The sequence below is a fragment of the Cebus imitator genome, unplaced genomic scaffold, assembly GCF_001604975.1.
Source record: "Cebus imitator isolate Cc_AM_T3 unplaced genomic scaffold, Cebus_imitator-1.0 Scaffold16, whole genome shotgun sequence".
NCBI classification, from domain to species: domain Eukaryota; kingdom Metazoa; phylum Chordata; class Mammalia; order Primates; family Cebidae; genus Cebus; species Cebus imitator.
The window spans coordinates 5960187-5966186 of NW_016107331.1; positions in this window are offsets into that span (position 1 = coordinate 5960187).

Below are 6000 nucleotides of genomic sequence, written 5' to 3' on the forward strand. Positions count from 1 at the left end.
TTGGAAAGCCTGACTAATACAGGCTTTAATAGAAAAGGTGGAAAACATAAAAATGACAGACAGGCAATGAAATCAAAGAAATGAATATTCTAAGAAGGAATCATATGAAAATCATAAAAATCAAAGAGGATGTAACAGAATAAATGTTGTCTTTGATGGTATCATCAATAGCCTGGACATGGCTGAAGAAAATAAATCAGTGAGCTAGAAGATACATCAATATAAACTTCTCTAACTGAAAACAAAGAGAAAAAAGAAAAAAAAATAGAAACCAAAATATCTAGAAAGAGAAGTAACTACAAAGTATAACGTACATATAATGACAGAATATTTAAAACAAAGGGGACGAAAGAATAAAGGCCAAGAAATGTTTGAAGTAAAATTGGGTGAGAATGACAATTACCAAACCGCTGACCCAAGAAGTTCAAAAAAACCAAGTTGGGTAAATAACAAAAAATTGGGATATAGTGTTCTAATTATAGAAAATCAAAGACAAAAATAAAAAACTATAGAAGCCATACTTTACCTGTAGAGGAACAAGGATAAGAATTATACTGGACCTATCAGAAACCATGTATACAAGAGGAGAGGAAAATAAAATATTGATAATTAAAAAAAAGAAAACAACAACCATGAATTGTGTTTCCAGTAAAATTGTCCCTCAAAGATGAGTGAGAAATAAAGACTTTCTCAGGCAAACAAAAATTGAAGGAGTTTGTCATCAGTAAACCTGCCAAGCAATAAATGTTGAAAGAAGTTATTGAGAGAAGAAAACGGATACAGGTCAGAAACTCGAAAAAAAAAAAAAGAAAAAAAAAAAAAAAAAAAAAAAAAAAAAAAAAAGAAAAAGGAAGAAAGAAAAAAAAAACTATATGAGAAAAAATAATTCAGAGTAGAATAAAATATCTAATTTTTATTTTTATTAACTGATATATTAGATAATTTGCATTGGTAATCATAGCTAATGGAAAAGTAAAATGAATCACCACAATGATATAGAAGATAAGGAAGAGAAATTGGGAACACTCTGTTATAATGTATCTGCACTCTCCTTGGTGAAGTATAGTGCTATATGAAAGTAGAATTCAATTAGTTGTAAATGGATATTGTAAACACCAAAGCCATCATTGAAAATAAAAGAAATATATCTTAAAAATAACCTGCAAACAGAGAATCTCGGAGTGAAAAAAGCAAAAATTCTAAATATATATTGACTACAAGAAATTCACTTTAAATTGAAAATACTGATGGATTAAGAATAAAAAGAGAACTAAAGATATGCTATGTTGACATTAATAACAAAAAAGCAGAATAGCTGAATTAATTTAAGAAAAGCATAGTTCAGGCTGAAATTATTAGAGATAAAGAGGAGTATTACATAATAATGAAGAGGTTAATCCTCAAAGAATATATGACAATATTGTTTGTGTATCTGTGTCAAAATATGTGAGGCAAAACTGGAAGAATTTCAATAAAAAATAAGTAAATATACTATTGTAGTTAGAAATTTCATCACATCTTTATTAATAATGGACAGATTTAGCAAGCATAAAATTAGTAAACTTATAGTTAAAATCACCATGTCCAGCAACATCAATTAAATGAATCTAATGGACATTTACAGAATATTTTATCCAACAATAACTGAATACACATTCTCCTCAAGCATACGGGGAGCATTCATCAAGACAGACCATATTCCAGGCCATAAAACACACCTTAACGAATATACAGGGTAAAACACACTTAACAAAATTAAATGAAGTACGCTGTCAGATCACAATGAAATTAAACAAGAAATTAATAACAGAAAAATTGCTGGAAAATCACCAAATACATGAAAATTTGAGACACACAACTAAATATCACATAGGTCAAAGAAGAAGTCTACAGAATTTTAAAATATTTTGAATTAAATGAGAAAAAAATCAATTTTTTTTCCAGTGAATCAAAAACAGTGCTTAATGGGAAACAAAACATTAAGCAAATGCTTTAGGAAAGAAGAATCTAAAACTACAATGTATTTCTCCTCTGTAAGAAATTAGAAGAAAAAGGGCAAATTAAATCAAAAGTAAGAAAAAAAAGAAACAGTAAAAATTACAGCAAAGATCAGTGATATTAAACACATGAAATCAATATAGGAAAATGAATGAAACAAAAAATATTTTTTTGGAAAACATTAATAAACTGACTAATCTCATGGCAGGCTATTAAAAAAATGGAAAGAGGGAAAGAAGACACAAATTCCTAATATCAGAGATGGAAGAGGGCCCAATGCTATCCCGACATATTTAAAAACTTTGATGATATAAACCACTATGTTTAAAGACACAAGCTACAACAACTCACACAAGAAAAAATATATAACCGAAATAGGCTTATATTTATTAAATAAATTAAATCAATAATGAATAGTTCTTCCAAAACAGAAAGCCTAGGTCTAGATCATTTCATTGATAAATTATATGACACATTAAGGAAAAAATAGTACTTATCTACAATGCTTTCTACTTAATGGAAGCAGAGAAAATACCTTTTAACTCATTCTGTGTGGTCAGTATTACTCTAAAAAGCAAAAATTGGAGAATAAGAATTATTTTTCAGAAAACACACCAATATAGCTCATAAATGTAGAGGGAATAATTCTCAAAAAACATTATCAAATTGATTTTAACAATGTATAAAAACAAGTATATACCATGATTAAATCTACTTGATAAAGAATATCTACAAAAACGAACAAACAAAAAACTACAGCTAACACATTTAATGGTGAAAACAACAAGCTATTCCCCAAGACAGAGACAAAGCAAGAATGTCTCCTCTCACCACTCCTATTCAACATCACACTAGAAATCATAGTGAATGAAACATTTAAAAAGATAATAAGAGGTATACAGATTGAAAAGAAAGAAATAAAACTGTCTGTTTGCAGATAACATGATCATTCATGTAGAACGTCCAAAAGAATAAAAATGTTCTGCTGGGAATAATAAACAACGTAAAACATTCCAAAGATATAAATTTTTTAATGACAAAATTCATGCAATTTATGTTAACAATTTATTGAAATTAAAAAATAAAAACACAGCATAAGTTATATTAGCATTCAAAACATGAAATACATAAATAAAAATCTAACAAAATGCATGCACAGTCTCTATAAGTAAAACTGATAAACAGATGAAATAAAGAATAAATGGAGAGATAATCTGCATTTGTTTACAGTAAGGCATTATTATCAAGATGACAGTTCTTTCCAACTTGATCTATAGAGAGTCAATGCAATCCCATTCAAAATTCCAGCAAGATATTTTGTGTATATATTGACAAAATTTTTTTTTTTTTTTTTTGAGACGGAGTTTCGCTCTTGTTACCCAGGCTGGAGTGCAATGGCGCGATCTCGGCTCACCGCAACCTCCGCCTCCTGGGTTCAGGCAATTCTCCTGCCTCAGCCCCCTGAGTAACTGGGATTACAGGCACGCGCCACCATGCCCAGCTAATTTTTTGTATTTTTAGTAGAGACGGGGTTTCACCGTGTTGACCAGGATGGTCTCGATCTCTTGACCTCGTGATCCACCCGCCTCGGCCTCCCAAAGTGCTGGGATTACAGGCTTGAGCCACCGCGCCCGGCTATATTGACAAAATTAACCTATAGTTGATATGAAAAGACATAAGATCCAGAATAGCCTATACATACTATATTGAAGAAGAAGAACAAAGTTGGAAAACTGGTGCTATCCAATTTCAATACTTACTGTAAAGTTACAGTAATCAGAATAGCATATCCTTGGAAAAAATAGGTAAATATATCAATAATACAGAATAAAAAAGTACAGAAATACAGTTAACTGATCTTTGACAAAGGGGCAAAGGCAATTCATTGAAGAAAGAATAGGCTTTTAAACAAAAGGTGCTAGAACAACTAGACATTCACATGCAAATAAAAGGGATACTAAACACAAACTTTTAACCTTTCACAGACATTTAAAAACATTAACATTAATTCAAAATGGATAATAGGCCTAAATTTAAAACATAAAACAATATAAACTGTAGAAGATAACATAAATAATATCTATGAGAATTTAATTAGTTGATGATTTTTAGATACAGTACCAAAAATATGATTCATAAAAGAAAAAAATGACAACTTGGAGTTTAAACTGCTTTGTGAAAGTCATTATTAATAAAATTAAAAGACAAGCAACAAAGTGTTAGAAAAAATTTATAGAACATAAATCCAATAAATGGTTTGTATCCAAAATATACAAAGAAGCCTTAAACACCTGACAATAAGACAATAACTAAATGTATAAATGGACAAAAGTTCAGAACAGATATCTCAGCAAAGAATATATCAACTGGCAAATTAGAAAACACATGTGCTTTACTTCCTATGTAATTAGAGAAATGTAAATTAAAACAACAATGAGATATCACTCTAAGCCTATTAGAATAACTAAAGTCTAAATCATTGGCAACATTAAATGTTAATGAGAATGTAGAGCCATCAAAATTCTCATTCATTGCTGGTAGAAATGCAAAATGGTCCAGCCACTTTGAATTTACATAAACCTGGTCTTGCCTGATGATTCAGCCATTGGTTGGTGTTTGATATGGCCTGGCTATGCCCTCAGCCAAAATCTCATCTTGAATTGTAATCCCCATAATCCCTATTTGTCAAAGGAGAGACTAGGTGGGTGTAATTGAATCTTGGAGGCAGTTTCTCCCATCTTGTTCTCATGATAGTGAGTTCTCATGAAATCTGATGGTTTTATAAGAGGCTGTTCCTTTTTTGCTCATTCTCTCTCTCTTTCACCTGCTATCATGTAAGATGTGTCTTGGCTTCTCTCATGCATTCTGCCATGATTTTAAGTTTCCTGAGGCCTCCCTAGCTATGTGGAGCTCTGAATCAGTTAAATTTATTTCCTTTATAAATTACCAAGTCGCATATAAACAGACTAATACAGTATTTATCCAAATGAATTGAAAATGTATGTCCACAAAAAAAAACGTACACAAACTTTACAGCAGCTTTATTCATAATTACCAAAACTCGGAAACAAGCATGATGTTCTTCAAAAGTGAATGAATGAACAAATTGTGGCATATTTATGCAATGAAATATTATTCAGCAATAAAAATCTTGAGCTATCAAGCCATGAAAAAACATGAAGGAAGCTTAAATACATATTGCTTAGTGAATGAAGCCAGTCTGAAAAGGCTACATACTGTATGATTTCAATTATATCACATTCTGGAAAAGACAAAACTATATAGACAGTAAAAAGTTTGCTAGTCACCAAGGATTTGAAAGAAGGAAGGAATGAATAGGTGGATATTTGAGGATTTTTAAAGCTGTGCAAATATTCCAGATGAAACTGTCATGATGGATACACAATATTATGCATTTTTCAAAACTCATAACACTGTACAAAATGAAGATTCAACCTAATGTAAACTATAAACTTCAGATAATAATAGTGTGCTATAATTGATTCTTTCATTTTCTTTAAAATTCTTCAACTTTACCACACTAATGTAAGTTATTAAAAACAGGGGAAACTGACAGGAAGAGGGGGATGAGCTTAATTATGAGGGAGAAGAATTATTACAACCCTCTGTACTTTCTGCTTAATTTTCTGTAAATCTAAAACTGCTCTAAAATCATCTATTATTTCAAAACAAAACAACTTAGGAATTAGTGCATTAATAAAATTAAAAGAGATATTGATAAACCCATTTACTCTACTCTAAAATGTGTCTATTATTGTATGTGTGGGGGGGTGACTATAGGGAGATGGATAATTTTATAGAAATAAATGAATACACTATATATTCTTTCTGAACAATCTGTTTTCCAGATAATTGTGATCAACTCTAAAAATTAATTTTCCATGCTTAAGTGGGTACTATGAACACAGAAATCAAAGATCAAGCATGAGATAAAGAAAAACTTGGCCGGGCGCGGTGGCTCAAGCCTGTAATCCCAGCACT